General features: G+C 36.4%; 3 long non-coding RNA genes across 3 annotated transcripts; all 3 read right to left on the minus strand.

Annotated features, from left to right (window-relative positions):
• Nucleotides 1-2845: 2845 nt before the first annotated feature.
• Nucleotides 2846-4146, minus strand: LOC125674771 (uncharacterized). The gene is made up of 2 exons (XR_007370244.2): nucleotides 4042-4146; nucleotides 2846-3244 (listed from the first exon to the last, which is right to left on the minus strand). It is a non-coding gene; the product is annotated as an uncharacterized LOC125674771 (long non-coding RNA).
• A 6590-nt stretch (nucleotides 4147-10736) lies between these two features.
• Nucleotides 10737-11848, minus strand: LOC125677006 (uncharacterized). The gene is made up of 2 exons (XR_008800862.1): nucleotides 11710-11848; nucleotides 10737-10914 (listed from the first exon to the last, which is right to left on the minus strand). It is a non-coding gene; the product is annotated as an uncharacterized LOC125677006 (long non-coding RNA).
• A 2246-nt stretch (nucleotides 11849-14094) lies between these two features.
• LOC130052508 (uncharacterized) lies at nucleotides 14095-16973 on the minus strand. Its single transcript, XR_008800854.1, has 2 exons — nucleotides 16722-16973; nucleotides 14095-15130 (listed from the first exon to the last, which is right to left on the minus strand). It is a non-coding gene; the product is annotated as an uncharacterized LOC130052508 (long non-coding RNA).
• Nucleotides 16974-18180: the final 1207 nt, after the last annotated feature.

The following is an 18180-nucleotide window of genomic DNA, read 5'->3' on the forward strand; positions in this document are numbered from 1 at the left end:
TTGACAGTCGCACAAGAAATACAAGTCCTTTAAATAAAAACTGTTGGAGTCTAATGCATACCCAAATTAAAACAACATTATATCGAATTACCGGAGTTGATCACATTCCTATGAATTCCGTATCATTGATATATAAGTCATAAGTTGCTACCAGCTTGAAGCGCAAAAATATGTCTAGAATATATATATAAAATTGTCAAATGCTAGTCATAGGAGATGCTACTGAATTTTCGCATTGTTTATGAGTAAATACATGTTACTGCAAATGAATCCATTTTAAACGTGTCATGCATTCAGATTGGGTGCAATTTCAAGGTGACAATATATGAATATCATCTTTGCGCACACTATTGATAAAAATGGAGACTGATATGCTATGAAATGGAAACAATATCAGACACATTCAAACAGAAGTTCATAACATGAAACGAGCAGTGATCAATCTCATAACTCCTATTTTCACCTCTGGATAAGAAATACAAAATAGAGAGTTGGGGAAATACATGCCCCTTGATATACCAAAAGTAGGATCAGATGCCTAGCCTAAGATGAGTAAGCATCCCCTATTGACCGGTCAACCCGCCGTGAGCTCTATATCAAGATCAGGTAAACGGAGTTATCCATAGTAAAAATAACGATACATTCTCGGACGTCAGTTCAGACACCACATTCCTTGGTTAGACTATGGGTACAATGCCGAACTAGATATTTCGAACAGTTTGACAATCATTTCGTTCAGTAGTGTCACTTACAGGCGTATATTCCATTCCATTGTGGCAATGAGATAACTTTCTCTCTAGTTATTTCGCAACGACACCCCCTCTCTATTGCATAAAATTGTATTATATATTGCACTACAAATTCATTGATATATAACATATATTTGAATATGTAGAACATTGAAATAATGTTGATGAATGATTTATATATTTGTTGATATTGAATTAAATAAAAGATAAAAAAAGACATCCCCTCTCATTAAAACAAATGTTGTAATGTTGTATGTGACTCAAACACTCAGCCATGTTGCTATGAAATACCATGCATTGAAAAGATAATTATCTACCATTATAAGATCACATAAATTATTTTCAATTAGTGACGTACACGTTTAGTAGTTATGCATGGAAGTTAAAGTTTTAATAAAGTTCGGAATCAAAGTCAAAAATAAAGTTCGGGATCAAAGATGAAAAATAAATAAACAAAATAATCATATTTTTTAAAACCGACATGAAACTCACCAACATGTTCCAATTTTAGGATGGCAAGGGTGCTCAGAATCCTTCTTTTTTGAGGAATTCCTTCAAGGTGAACCAATTCGTCTTAAAGAAACGCAAATGCAGAGTGGTACCTTGGTTTTGAAAACAAATGAGACACAACTCTATCTGTAAGGAGTCGATGGAAATCGTTTGACCCCTATTGTGTCCAGGTCGGGAGTGGCAGAGGCGAAGCCTCCAGGCGAAAAACCAATTTTTAGGAATATTGGATGTGAAAATTAATCGTTTTCTCCTCACAATTTTGTCAATTCCACCCGTGTCATAATTGAAAATTTCATTTCACTTGTTAAGAGGCACAATTAATAGCGTTTAATATATTTGAATTATGCACGATCAACAGACATGTAGTTAGTTGATTTAACTTCATTTTTAACTCTCCAATTCGGCTGTGCTTGGAATCTATCGAGATTAGAGTCTAATCCCTGTGAATAAACAGCAAAACAAGACCGAAAAGCCTATCATCAATCAGCGTAGACCCGGTCCTATGCTTAAGACGTCTCATTGTAGAAAATGATCTTCGCAAGGCAAAAACACTAACTGGCATAGTATGTAGACCTAATTGATACAATGAAGGGTGAAGATAACGAATAGTGATTAATGTCATAAAACCTATAAACAATACCAAAAGGAGTTGCGCAAACACGGACCCCTGGACACACCAAAGGTGGAATCAGGTGCCCAGGAGGAGCGTGCATCCTCTGTCAACCGGTCACAAACGCAGTGAGTACTATACCTTTATTAGATATCCGTAGTCAAAATCAGTGTGCCAAGAACGTCCTAACAATCGGTATGAAATCATTCCTATTCTATTTGTAAAGGACTAAGACCATGTTTAGCTATATCGGCCCTGTGGTGTGTTAAAAAATAAAGCAGAATGAATTGAAATAAAATTGCTATCATTTGATAATATAATCTTTATACCATCGCGACGTGCCAAGATTTCCCCGCCAAAACGTCAGCTTGTGGAATTCTATACAAGACAAAACCGGTATCGGTCTGGTTTTCTGCAGAAATCTCCACTTTTTCAAATTTAGTCATATAATTCATATAAAACACGACCTTCGATCCAGAAACTGACTGTAGTCTATCAAAATATATCAATACAAATAAATTTTGCACGAACGATTTTTTGGATCGAAAGGTGTACTGTTGATGAATATCAACTTTGAATTAAATCGAGAGCAATCCGGAATTATTTATTTTTGTGAGAGTTGTGGGTATTTTATTAATTATGTTGCTTTGAAAAATTAAAACAATATACTTATGTGGAGTCTGCATCATTTCCATGCAGAATACACCCCTATATGGTGTTTTTATCACAAGTTTGTGCAGGAATTCTAAAAGCTATGGAATTTTGATGCGTAAACAAACGAATCTGCTGTCCGACAAATCGGACCTTCAATGCTATAGAAAGTTTTTATTTAAACGACACCAACATAATTACTAAGATCAAAATGAAAAGAATTTATAGAACATGCATTGATACTATTACCGATATATCGAAAGTATAACTTTAATTGGACAAACACCACCAAATGTTTTCCCATAGACTTCCATACAAATTCCAATCACTGTCAATTATTTATTAAGCCAATTTTCAAAAAATCAGTCACCATTCAGCAAAGTTCATCATCTCCCCTTCAAAATTCCACCAAAAAATATATGGCTGGCCGTTGCGTTTTTCCTTCAAATTTTGGCCTGTTTACAACTAGTGTAGATCCGCACTGAATGAAATTGTCCATCCAAATATCACCTCTACACTCAGATCTTCCCTTATAACTTCTGTATCTTTCTACATATTCTGTTATGTCACCTGTCATTTTTATCACTTATATTTCACTATTAAATTCCATCACAAAGATTTTCTGTTAATGACCAATCAGATCTCCTGTCAACTTTTCTTCTCCGCACAACTTTGGGTGTCCACAATGGCGGCGCCCTGTAGCTAGGCAATTCTGGTGTTTTTCCTATAACCAAATGGAAAACAAAGTGAAAAAGTGGCCAATTTGACATTTTTAGATAACATGCACATAGTACATGTAAAATATGTAACATGAAAAAATTACATGAAAAAACATGTAAATTATGACTATCTATATAATGTAACCCCTCACACATGATGAACTCAACTGTGATATGAAGCTGTGTTGAATGTCAACTTTATAATGACTTTTTACAGTGCTTATTGAAGTAAAAAATGTAAATAACAGTCTTATTGTCTTACTTTTTATGTTTTCAAGAGAATCTGAGGATTCACATGTAATTTACATATTCAGGGTACATTCTACCCGGTTTTTGAAAAAATGGCCAAAAAATCTTAACTTATCAAGGAAAAATGCTTTCAAAATGCATTTACTTTTCCAATTCAGAATGAATTCACTAAGCTGCTGACAGCCAATTAATAGAAGGTTATCAAAACATATGAGGGGTAATCTGATCTAGTAGTGTTGTTTCTCTGTGACAGTAAAACTGTCACTACCCTCTTTAACTCAGATACATTTTGCAGTGAGGGTTGCTTGCTAATTCCTATCATGATAATAAATTATGACATGATATCACTTAAACTTGACATGATGCTGATAGAGCACTGGAAAAAGCACATCACAAGTGAATTTCACTTCAGACAGAATATTCCTAGCAGAATTATACATGTATGTCAGTTTTCAAAGATGGGAAAATTCAAAAAAGGGAATAATTATGGTTTTAAGCCAAAATATGTGCCTCACAACAAGGGGAAATTACATGAAAAAAAAAGAAAACTCACCTGCACCATTCACGAGAGTTGACAGGGAAACCCTACAACTGGTGACGCATCCACCCTCTCTGTGCGAGGAGCAGGAAATGATGCTCAGGCTTGGGTGCCACCGACTGCTTCAGCCAAGACCCCTGAAAAAGGAAGGAAACCATGAGACTTTAAATCAGGCTGAATCCTCAGGGTAACGATTACAATTCTTCTAACTTTCTTAAATTATGAAACAAAACCTCTTTGAGTCGAAAATATTTTTTTCTAATTCTCAGAATAGGCCCACATATGGCCAAATTGGCTGAAATAAGGGGTATCCCTAAGATCCTGTAAATTTAATTAGCTTAATTAATTTTATAATTAATAAACTCTCTAAATTATAGCAACATTACAATAATTGTTCATTCATATGAAGAGAAAGTTACAAAAAACAGTTGTTAGGGACTGTGATGAGCCTCTTGACTCAACTTTGAGAACAAGTATAGTCAAAGGGAAGTAACTCTAATTTCTGAAAATGAACTTGCCTGGTTAGGAAGTAATCAGGTACATAACTGATTTCGGCAGGTGTGAAAATGACTCCTACAGACTGCTGCATCTGGAAAAGACATGTGGCATGTTCAACGCAGAGTTCAAAGAACATGGGCGGGCCAATCCAGGCTGTGATGGTGACCTAACCTGGGACTTGGACTCTGAAGAGAGGCGTGGCCTGGGCACTAGGCTACGGCTTAAATGTAACACCTGCACCTACGTGTCCAAAATGTATAGCCTCTATGTCGAAGTAGAATCCGGTTCCAGGGGAAGGAAAGCAGCAGCAATAAACTATGGCCTACAAATAGGTCTCAGTCAAACCCCCATTGGCAGTTCTTCTCTTCGTAAAATCCTCATGTCAACCAACACCCCACCTCCAGCCGAGTCTTCTCTACAAAAAACAAGCAACACCATTATGCAAAAAGTAATCACCTTAAACAAGTCTGATATGAAAAAAAGATGTAAGAAATTAGTTGATATTAATAAATTGAGGGGGGCCAAAAGTCCAAAAACCATAGGAATTCAGTGTGACGGGATGTATAATAACGCCCTATATTCTGGGGTAGGGGAAACCCCCTTCCAGCCAGCTATTCAAAACCACCATCTAAATATGCTAAATGAAATGAAATTTACATGTAAAATACATATAATTACATAAAATGCACCAGGGCATGTGTGACTTGCTGCACACCCCCTGCAACTGGCAGTGAATCCTCTCCTGGTTGATAGAGTGGGACTCCACTACCAAATGCTGGGGGTTCACACACAGCTTGGTATGGCAGAGGTGGCTACTTTCTACATTGTCACGTGGAAACTGACTCCGAGTCAGTTTCCACTCTGCCATAAGGGCAACTCTGTGGGCCTTTTCCACCTTTCTTCCCTCCTCTGGCCAGTAGACAGTTTGTAGCCCATAGCCAGAGGGGGAAATCCTACCCCTCCAAATGATGCAGGTGCCCCCTTGGGGGCCCCGTACACTTTTACGATTTACTTTTTCTTTCAAATTATCAAAAAATGCATCCATTTTATTGTAAAACTGACAAATGGCGCTAAAAATGCACTACTTTCTTACACTTACCTCATAAACTGGTTCTCGCTACCTCAGTATAACCAAATGGAAAACAAAGTGAAAAAATGGCCAATTTGACATTTTTAGATAACATGCACATAGTACATGTAAAATATGTAACATGAAAAAATTACATGAAAAAACATGTAAATTATGACTATCTATATAATGTAACCCCTCACACATGATGAACTCAACTGTGATATGAATCTGTGTTGAATGTCAACTTTATAATGACTTTTTACAGTGCTTATTGAAGTAAAAAATGTAAATAACAGTCTTATTGTCTTACTTTTTATGTTTTCAAGAGGATCTGAGGATTCACATGTAATTTACATATTCAGGGTACATTCTACCCGGTTTTTGAAAAAATGGCCAAAAAATCTTAATTTATCAAGGAAAAATGCTTTCAAAATGCATTTACTTTTCCAATTCAGAATGAATTCACTAAGCTGCTGACAGCCAATTAATAGAAGGTTATCAAAACATATGAGGGGTAATCTGATCTAGTAGTGTTGTTTCTCTGTGACAGTAAAACTGTCACTACCCTCTTTAACTCAGATACATTTTGCAGTGAGGGTTGCTTGCTAATTCCTATCATGATAATAAATTATGACATGATATCACTTAAACTTGACATGATGCTGATAGAGCACTGGAAAAAGCACATCACAAGTGAATTTCACTTCAGACAGAATATTCCTAGCAGAATTATACATGTATGTCAGTTTTCAAAGATGGGAAAATTCAAAAAAGGGAATAATTATGGTTTTAAGCCAAAATATGTGCCTCACAACAAGGGGAAATTACATGAAAAAAAAAGAAAACTCACCTGCACCATTCACGAGAGTTGACAGGGAAACCCTACAACTGGTGACGCATCCACCCTCTCTGTGCGAGGAGCAGGAAATGATGCTCAGGCCTGGGTGCCACCGACTGCTTCAGCCAAGACCCCTGAAAAAGGAAGGAAACCATGATACTTTAAATCAGGCTGAATCCTCAGGGTAACGATTACAATTCTTCTAACTTTCTTAAATTATGAAACAAAACCTCTTTGAGTCGAAAATATTTTTTTCTAATTCTCAGAATAGGCCCACATATGGCCAAATTGGCTGAAATAAGGGGTATCCCTAAGATCCTGTAAATTTAATTAGCTTAATTAATTTTATAATTAATAAACTCTCTAAATTATAGCAACATTACAATAATTGTTCATTCATATGAAGAGAAAGTTACAAAAAACAGTTGTTAGGGACTGTGATGAGCCTCTTGACTCAACTTTGAGAACAAGTATAGTCAAAGGGAAGTAACTCTAATTTCTGAAAATGAACTTGCCTGGTTAGGAAGTAATCAGGTACATAACTGATTTCGGCAGGTGTGAAAATGACTCCTACAGACTGCTGCATCTGGAAAAGACATGTGGCATGTTCAACGCAGAGTTCAAAGAACATGGGCGGGCCAATCCAGGCTGTGATGGTGACCTAACCTGGGACTTGGACTCTGAAGAGAGGCGTGGCCTGGGCACTAGGTTACGGCTTAAATGTAACACCTGCACCTACGTGTCCAAAATGTATAGCCTCTATGTCGAAGTAGAATCCGGTTCCAGGGGAAGGAAAGCAGCAGCAATAAACTATGGCCTACAAATAGGTCTCAGTCAAACCCCCATTGGTAGTTCTTCTCTTCGTAAAATCCTCATGTCAACCAACACCCCACCTCCAGCCGAGTCTTCTCTACAAAAAACAAGCAACACCATTATGCAAAAAGTAATCACCTTAAACAAGTCTGATATGAAAAAAAGATGTAAGAAATTAGTTGATATTAATAAATTGAGGGGGGGCCAAAAGTCCAAAAACCATAGGAATTCAGTGCGACGGGATGTATAATAACGCCCTATATTCTGGGGTAGGGGAAACCCCCTTCCAGCCAGCTATTCAAAACCACCATCTAAATATGCTAAATGAAATGAAATTTACATGTAAAATACATATAATTACATAAAATGCACCAGGGCATGTGTGACTTGCTGCACACCCCCTGCAACTGGCAGTGAATCCTCTCCTGGTTGATAGAGTGGGACTCCACTACCAAATGCTGGGGGTTCACACACAGCTTGGTATGGCAGAGGTGGCTACTTTCTACATTGTCACGTGGAAACTGACTCCGAGTCAGTTTCCACTCTGCCATAAGGGCAACTCTGTGGGCCTTTTCCACCTTTCTTCCCTCCTCTGGCCAGTAGACAGTTTGTAGCCCATAGCCAGAGGGGGAAATCCTACCCCTCCAAATGATGCAGGTGCCCCCTTGGGGGCCCCGTACACTTTTACGATTTACTTTTTCTTTCAAATTATCAAAAAATGCATCCATTTTATTGTAAAACTGACAAATGGCGCTAAAAATGCACTACTTTCTTACACTTACCTCATAAACTGGTTCTCGCTACCTCAGTATAACCAAATGGAAAACAAAGTGAAAAAATGGCCAATTTGACATTTTTAGATAACATGCACATAGTACATGTAAAATATGTAACATGAAAAAATTACATGAAAAAACATGTAAATTATGACTATCTATATAATGTAACCCCTCACACATGATGAACTCAACTGTGATATGAATCTGTGTTGAATGTCAACTTTATAATGACTTTTTACAGTGCTTATTGAAGTAAAAAATGTAAATAACAGTCTTATTGTCTTACTTTTTATGTTTTCAAGAGGATCTGAGGATTCACATGTAATTTACATATTCAGGGTACATTCTACCCGGTTTTTGAAAAAATGGCCAAAAAATCTTAATTTATCAAGGAAAAATGCTTTCAAAATGCATTTACTTTTCCAATTCAGAATGAATTCACTAAGCTGCTGACAGCCAATTAATAGAAGGTTATCAAAACATATGAGGGGTAATCTGATCTAGTAGTGTTGTTTCTCTGTGACAGTAAAACTGTCACTACCCTCTTTAACTCAGATACATTTTGCAGTGAGGGTTGCTTGCTAATTCCTATCATGATAATAAATTATGACATGATATCACTTAAACTTGACATGATGCTGATAGAGCACTGGAAAAAGCACATCACAAGTGAATTTCACTTCAGACAGAATATTCCTAGCAGAATTATACATGTATGTCAGTTTTCAAAGATGGGAAAATTCAAAAAAGGGAATAATTATGGTTTTAAGCCAAAATATGTGCCTCACAACAAGGGGAAATTACATGAAAAAAAAAGAAAACTCACCTGCACCATTCACGAGAGTTGACAGGGAAACCCTACAACTGGTGACGCATCCACCCTCTCTGTGCGAGGAGCAGGAAATGATGCTCAGGCCTGGGTGCCACCGACTGCTTCAGCCAAGACCCCTGAAAAAGGAAGGAAACCATGATACTTTAAATCAGGCTGAATCCTCAGGGTAACGATTACAATTCTTCTAACTTTCTTAAATTATGAAACAATACCTCTTTGAGTCGAAAATATTTTTTTCTAATTCTCAGAATAGGCCCACATATGGCCAAATTGGCTGAAATAAGGGGTATCCCTAAGATCCTGTAAATTTAATTAGCTTAATTAATTTTATAATTAATAAACTCTCTAAATTATAGCAACATTACAATAATTGTGCATTCATATGAAGAGAAAGTTACAAAAAACAGTTGTTAGGGACTGTGATGAGCCTCTTGACTCAACTTTGAGAACAAGTATAGTCAAAGGGAAGTAACTCTAATTTCTGAAAATGAACTTGCCTGGTTAGGAAGTAATCAGGTACATAACTGATTTCGGCAGGTGTGAAAATGACTCCTACAGACTGCTGCATCTGGAAAAGACATGTGGCATGTTCAACGCAGAGTTCAAAGAACATGGGCGGGCCAATCCAGGCTGTGATGGTGACCTAACCTGGGACTTGGACTCTGAAGAGAGGCGTGGCCTGGGCACTAGGTTACGGCTTAAATGTAACACCTGCACCTACGTGTCCAAAATGTATAGCCTCTATGTCGAAGTAGAATCCGGTTCCAGGGGAAGGAAAGCAGCAGCAATAAACTATGGCCTACAAATAGGTCTCAGTCAAACCCCCATTGGTAGTTCTTCTCTTCGTAAAATCCTCATGTCAACCAACACCCCACCTCCAGCCGAGTCTTCTCTACAAAAAACAAGCAACACCATTATGCAAAAAGTAATCACCTTAAACAAGTCTGATATGAAAAAAAGATGTAAGAAATTAGTTGATATTAATAAATTGAGGGGGGGCCAAAAGTCCAAAAACCATAGGAATTCAGTGCGACGGGATGTATAATAACGCCCTATATTCTGGGGTAGGGGAAACCCCCTTCCAGCCAGCTATTCAAAACCACCATCTAAATATGCTAAATGAAATGAAATTTACATGTAAAATACATATAATTACATAAAATGCACCAGGGCATGTGTGACTTGCTGCACACCCCCTGCAACTGGCAGTGAATCCTCTCCTGGTTGATAGAGTGGGACTCCACTACCAAATGCTGGGGGTTCACACACAGCTTGGTATGGCAGAGGTGGCTACTTTCTACATTGTCACGTGGAAACTGACTCCGAGTCAGTTTCCACTCTGCCATAAGGGCAACTCTGTGGGCCTTTTCCACCTTTCTTCCCTCCTCTGGCCAGTAGACAGTTTGTAGCCCATAGCCAGAGGGGGAAATCCTACCCCTCCAAATGATGCAGGTGCCCCCTTGGGGGCCCCGTACACTTTTACGATTTACTTTCTCTTTCAAATTATCAAAAAATGCATCCATTTTATTGTAAAACTGACAAATGGCGCTAAAAATGCACTACTTTCTTACACTTACCTCATAAACTGGTTCTCGCTACCTCAGTATAGGACAAACACCACCAAATGTTTTCCCATAGACTTCCATACAAATTCCAATCACTGTCAATTATTTATTAAGCCAATTTTAAAAAAATCAGTCACCATTCAGCAAAGTTCATCATCTCCCCTTCAAAATTCCACCAAAAAATATATGGCTTGCCGTTGCGTTTTTCCTTCAAATTTTGGCCTGTTTACAACTAGTGTAGATCCGCACTGAATGAAATTGTCCATCCAAATATCACCTCTCCACTCAGATCTTCCCTTATAACTTCTGTATCTTTCTACATATTCTGTTATGTCACCTGTCATTTTTATCACTTATATTTCACTATTAAATTCCATCACAAAGATTTTCTGTTAATGACCAATCAGATCTCCTGTCAACTTTTCTTTTCCGCACAACTTTGGGTGTCCACAATGGCGGCGCCCTGTAGCTAGGCAATTCTGGTGTTTTTCCTATAACCAAATGGAAAACAAAGTGAAAAAGTGGCCAATTTGACATTTTTAGATAACATGCACATAGTACATGTAAAATATGTAACATGAAAAAATTACATGAAAAAACATGTAAATTATGACTATCTATATAATGTAACCCCTCACACATGATGAACTCAACTGTGATATGAAGCTGTGTTGAATGTCAACTTTATAATGACATTTTACAGTGCTTATTGAAGTAAAAAATGTAAATAACAGTCTTATTGTCTTACTTTTTATGTTTGCAAAAGGATCTGAGGATTCACATGTAATTTACATATTCAGGGTACATTCTACCCGGTTTTTGAAAAAATGGCCAAAAAATCTTAATTTATCAAGGAAAAATGCTTTCAAAATGCATTTACTTTTCCAATTCAGAATGAATTCACTAAGCTGCTGACAGCCAATTAATAGAAGGTTATCAAAACATATGAGGGGTAATCTGATCTAGTAGTGTTGTTTCTCTGTGACAGTAAAACTGTCACTACCCTCTTTAACTCAGATACATTTTGCAGTGAGGGTTGCTTGCTAATTCCTATCATGATAATAAATTATGACATGATATCACTTAAACTTGACATGATGCTGATAGAGCACTGGAAAAAGCACATCACAAGTGAATTTCACTTCAGACAGAATATTCCTAGCAGAATTATACATGTATGTCAGTTTTCAAAGATGGGAAAATTCAAAAAAGGGAATAATTATGGTTTTAAGCCAAAATATGTGCCTCACAACAAGGGGAAATTACATGAAAAAAAGAAAACTCACCTGCACCATTCACGAGAGTTGACAGGGAAACCCTACAACTGGTGACGCATCCACCCTCTCTGTGCGAGGAGCAGGAAATGATGCTCAGGCCTGGGTGCCACCGACTGCTTCAGCCAAGACCCCTGAAAAAGGAAGGAAACCATGATACTTTAAATCAGGCTGAATCCTCAGGGTAACGATTACAATTCTTCTAACTTTCTTAAATTATGAAACAAAACCTCTTTGAGTCGAAAATATGTTTTCTAATTCTCAGAATAGGCCCACATATGGCCAAATTGGCTGAAATAAGGGGTATCCCTAAGATCCTGTATATTTAATTAGCTTAGTTAATTTTATAATTAATAAACTCTCTAAATTATAGCAACATTACAATAATTGTTCATTCATATGAAGAGAAAGTTACAAAAAACAGTTGTTAGGGACTGTGATGAGCCTCTTGACTCAACTTTGAGAACAAGTATAGTCAAAGGGAAGTAACTCTAATTTCTGAAAATGAACTTGCCTGGTTAGGAAGTAATCAGGTACATAACTGATTTCGGCAGGTGTGAAAATGACTCCTACAGATTGCTGCATCTGGAAAAGACATGTGACATGTTCAACGCAGAGTTCAAAGAACATGGGCGGGCCAATCCAGGCTGTGATGGTGACCTAACCTGGGACTTGGACTCTGAAGAGAGGCGTGGCCTGGGCACTAGGTTACGGCTTAAATGTAACACCTGCACCTACGTGTCCAAAATGTATAGCCTCTATGTCGAAGTAGAATCCGGTTCCAGGGGAAGGAAAGCAGCAGCAATAAACTATGGCCTACAAATAGGTCTCAGTCAAACCCCCATTGGCAGTTCTTCTCTTCGTAAAATCCTCATGTCAACCAACACCCCACCTCCAGCCGAGTCTTCTCTACAAAAAACAAGCAACACCATTATGCAAAAAGTAATCACCTTAAACAAGTCTGATATGAAAAAAAGATGTAAGAAATTAGTTGATATTAATAAATTGAGGGGGGGCCAAAAGTCCAAAAACCATAGGAATTCAGTGCGACGGGATGTATAATAACGCCCTATATTCTGGGGCAGAGGAAACCCCCTTCCAGCCAGCTATTCAAAACCACCATCTAAATATGCTAAATGAAATGAAATTTACATGTAAAATACATATAATTACATAAAATGCACCAGGGCATGTGTGACTTGCTGCACACCCCCTGCAACTGGCAGTGAATCCTCTCCTGGTTGATAGAGTGGGACTCCACTACCAAATGCTGGGGGTTCACACACAGCTTGGTATGGCAGAGGTGGCTACTTTCTACATTGTCACGTGGAAACTGACTCCGAGTCAGTTTCCACTCTGCCATAAGGGCAACTCTGTGGGCCTTTTCCACCTTTCTTCCCTCCTCTGGCCAGTAGACAGTTTGTAGCCCATAGCCAGAGGGGGAAATCCTACCCCTCCAAATGATGCAGGTGCCCCCTTGGGGGCCCCGTACACTTTTACGATTTACTTTTTCTTTCAAATTATCAAAAAATGCATCCATTTTATTGTAAAACTGACAAATGGCGCTAAAAATGCACTACTTTCTTACACTTACCTCATAAACTGGTTCTCGCTACCTCAGTATAGGACAAACACCACCAAATGTTTTCCCATAGACTTCCATACAAATTCCAATCACTGTCAATTATTTATTAAGCCAATTTTCAAAAAATCAGTCACCATTCAGCAAAGTTCATCATCTCCCCTTCAAAATTCCACCAAAAAATATATGGCTGGCCGTTGCGTTTTTCCTTCAAATTTTGGCCTGTTTACAACTAGTGTAGATCCGCACTGAATGAAATTGTCCATCCAAATATCACCTCTCCACTCAGATCTTCCCTTATAACTTCTGTATCTTTCTACATATTCTGTTATGTCACCTGTCATTTTTATCACTTATATTTCACTATTAAATTCCATCACAAAGATTTTCTGTTAATGACCAATCAGATCTCCTGTCAACTTTTCTTCTCCGCACAACTTTGGGTGTCCACAATGGCGGCGCCCTGTAGCTAGCCAATTCTGGTGTTTTTCCAACTAGGGCAAGTAAATGTATAAAGGATTTTTGACCAAGTGACGTCATAGACGCCGTGGCTGAGTGGTAGAGAGCCCGTCCTTCAAGTAGGAGATCCGGTTTCAATTCCTACCCGTGTCAATATTTTTTTTTTAAATCATACTGTTAACTACATTTTTCTTGGCATTATTGAAAAATTAATTTCTTTCAGGACACTGAAGATGAAATTATACCTGAATACAAATAAAAATCAATAGGCCTATGCAATCACAGAACACCAAGAAAATATGCAAGTATTACAGATTACATTTTTTAAAATTCATTGAAAAAACCCAACCAAAATACTTTATTTTCGGACTTGATTTTATTTCAAAGTATGAACCAGCAAAAGATAATGGAAAGGAAAGTTTTTCCAATGCATCTAATGTACAGAAGAAAAGTCAGAAAAATTGTGAATCCATTAACTGTTCGTCATTTCCTGCAGAGTAAGAACTTTCTTGTTGAAACCACCACATGCTATATTGTGTAGCAAGTGTAGACATGTGTGTCAGTAAATTCACATCCAACAAAATTGTCACCACCAATCTCGGCCACTTCCTGAGACAAAGTCTCTACAGACAATTTCAATACCTCTCGACAGAACCAGGCTTGTGGTAATGGTAATTAAATGACAGCCAGTTTCAATGTAATGCGGGTGTAATGGACCATTTTTGCATTACAAGTAATGTTAATGTAATGCATACTGTACTGCACATTATTTTTCATTACATTTACACTACTTCAAATATTTGATGATATTTTGAAGATTTAGAATAATTCATTTTATTAGTGAGATTGACTGAAGCATTTGAAACATTGATGACAATCAAATGCAATGAATAACTTAATAGATATGTTTCCTAACATTGCTGAATATTTTGTGTACTTATGTTAATGTATAATTAAAAATCATAATACAGAAATAATTTTTCTGCCATTTCTTTAATATCTGACAGTATGTTATGTAAATGTGTAATGTAAATTCACTCTCAAGTAATGTAATACATTATATTTCAAAATAGGAGTAATGGTAATGTGAAATTAAGGGTAAACTTCAGAGTTGACATGTTTCTTCCAAGCAATATAGTCTTGTTTGGATCCAGTTTTTCCAGTTCTGATATAACTGCCTAATTCTGTACAATGTAGGTGTCAATCTGGTCCCCCTATTGTGGGAATCTGTTTCCACATAACTGCTGTATAATCTGGTACCTTGCTATTGGCAGGCACAACAAGGAAGCTATGTATGAATCTGATGGCAGTGATGATAGCATTATATGGATTCTTGTCAATCTGATTCATGTCACCCTTGCCATCAATTTTTGCTGTACATATTATATCATCCTGAAATTCAAATTACTCCAGTATTATATCATTATCAAAACTATATCATAAATGAAAGGTGAAGATAACAAACAGTGATCAATCTCATAACTCCTACAAGCAATACAAAATAGATAGTTGGGCAAACACGAACCCCTGTATTATGATATTCATATAAAAGTTGTACTTTCATGCCCTCGTGTATTTTCATTGATATAAAATTCAGAAAAATTACATTTATGTATTCGGTGGGAGATTGACATGTCTTCAACTAAACAATAGAGGACAGTTTAGCTACATGTACATTTCTGCATAAATAATTATATACACAAACATTTCATTTGAATTTGATCCCCCATCTAATAATTTTTGTTGTAGCTAATGTTGATATATTATCTTACTTCACAATTATCAGCAAATTCACAAAATATTTTTATGTTTCATACTCTTTCTTGTGGGAGATGTATGGAAAAATTTAATATTCAATAATATAAAGGAGATAAAAAATATATGCTTAAATCATGGTAGTACCCATGAAATTCAACATTCTCTGAGTGATTCTATATCTAATCCCAATGCAGGCATGTAAGTTGTAATTGTTGAAATTAAGTTTGACATGTTTTACAATTTATCTTGAAATATGGCACATTTAAATTATAAAACCAAACTGTTCTTATGATTTTCCTGGCTTAATGGTGCTTTTAAGTATTTAAAAATCATTGAATGTAAAAATCGTTCTGACTTTTCTAATCCATGTTTCCGCGTACGGCCAAAAAATATATATATATGTTAATTGGTTTCCACTTTCCCAACCTACCCTAATTAAAAATTTCTGTTGACCCTAACACATTTTTTTCTATTCTCACAGATTTTGCAAATGTCATCACTACAACAAAAATATATGTATTGACTTATGAAGTTATTTATTATGCACTAATACCAGACAGATTCCAAAACACAGAAACAGTTTTTGTTTACAGTAAACTGAAGAAATGTATCGATTCATCATATAACTTTTATTTGATTACTAAATAATCACTAAATTAAGTTTAAACATAGTAGAATACTAGAATACCAAATCATTCGAAAATTATTCAACCTATAACCCCCCACAGGCCTACATGTTACCCCAGAGACATATACCATTATGGAAATATACATCTATATACAATTATATGTCTCTTTAACCTATACAAATACTTTTTAGACCATGCAATGATACATGGAAAGTTCAAAGTGTAAAGTGAGTCAAACATCATGTAAGAAAATTCAAATAGACCCGAGAAGGTCATGCACTTGGAATTGAAAATGGCATGATCCTGAAACAGCTGATTTTTCTGATCAGCTGATATACATACAATTTTAAATCTTAACAATATATAATTATAATAGATAAACAATAAATATATGTTGACAACAGTTAACAGATTTGTTGTGGGATTTCCAACAGCCCAATGCGTGAATATTATGAGTTTATGTCAACACACCACATGCGCACCATACTATTCGTTCCATGCGACTTGTTTATCATTTTTAAGAGCAATTGGTACACCTATTTGGTTATACAGTTTAACGAGTAGAGGTGAAGTATATTCATATTTCTGAAACTTACGTTGAAATGCGATGAGTACATCCTCTGCAACTTCCACGAACAGAGCAAACAGGCTAACGGCGCGGTGTGTGAAAATGGCCGAATGAAGGAGATTGAAAAATATGGTGTGCCATTCGGGCTATAAGTAAAATAACCTTATTGCGTATTGGGAGAGAAAATTTCTTTTTCAAGATCTTATTATATATTAAACCACTCATTGCATAATTATGTTTTACAATACGTTACCACTTCTAATAATATATAGCGACGTTGTATGACGCACTCTTAAAAAGTAGAGCAAATTATAGGATTTATACTAGTAATGTAAACCTAAAAATAGTGTTCTTTCACGAACTCTACGTATAAAAACCAGTACATTATAGGAAAAGAACATGTTAGGGGATATTTCTAACAAAAAAATTATTCACTTTGGACGTTAGGCCGAATTTTGATAAACATGGTCTTAGTCCTTTATTAGAATGTTTGTTACTATTTCAAGACTTATTTTCCCTTTTCCTTTTCTTCAAAAAATATGATTATTTTGTTTATTTATTTTTTATCTTTGATCCCGAACTTTATTTTTGACTTTGATTCCGAACTTTATTAAAACTTTAACTTCCATGCATAACTACTAAACGTGTACGTCACTAATTGAAAATAATTTCTGTGATCTTATAATGGTAGATAATTATCTTTTCAATGCATGGTATTTCATAGCAACATGGCTGAGTGTTTGAGTCACATACAACATTACAACATTTGTTTTAATGAGAGGGGATGTCTTTTTTTTTTATCTTTTATTTAATTCAATATCAACAAATATATAAATCATTCATCAACATTATTTCAATGTTCTACATATTCAAATATATGTTATATATCAATGAATTTGTAGTGCAATATATAATACAATTTTATGCAATAGAGAGGGGGTGTCGTTGCGAAATAACTAGAGAGAAAGTTATCTCATTGCCACAATGGAATGGAATCTACGCCTGTAAGTGACACTACTGAACGAAATGATTGTCAAACTGTTCGAAATATCTAGTTCGGCATTGTACCCATAGTCTAACCAAGGAATGTGGTGTCTGAACTGACGTCCGAGAATGTATCGTTATTTTTACTACGGATAACTCCGTTTACCTGATCTTGATATAGAGCTCACGGCGGGTTGACCGGTCAATAGGGAATGCTTACTCATCTTAGGCTAGGCATCTGATCCTACTTTTGGTATATCAAGGGGCATGTATTTCCCCAACTCTCTATTTTGTATTTCTTATCCAGAGGTGAAAATAGGAGTTATGAGATTGATCACTGCTCGTTTCATGTTATGAACTTTTGTTTGAATGTGTCTGATATTGTTTCCATTTCATAGCATATCAGTCTCCATTTTTATCAATAGTGTGCGCAAAGATGATATTCATATATTGTCACCTTGAAATTGCGCCCAATCTGAATGCATGACACGTTTAAAATGGAT

The sequence above is a fragment of the Ostrea edulis genome, chromosome 3, assembly GCF_947568905.1.
Source record: "Ostrea edulis chromosome 3, xbOstEdul1.1, whole genome shotgun sequence".
Taxonomy (NCBI): Eukaryota; Metazoa; Mollusca; class Bivalvia; order Ostreida; family Ostreidae; genus Ostrea; species Ostrea edulis.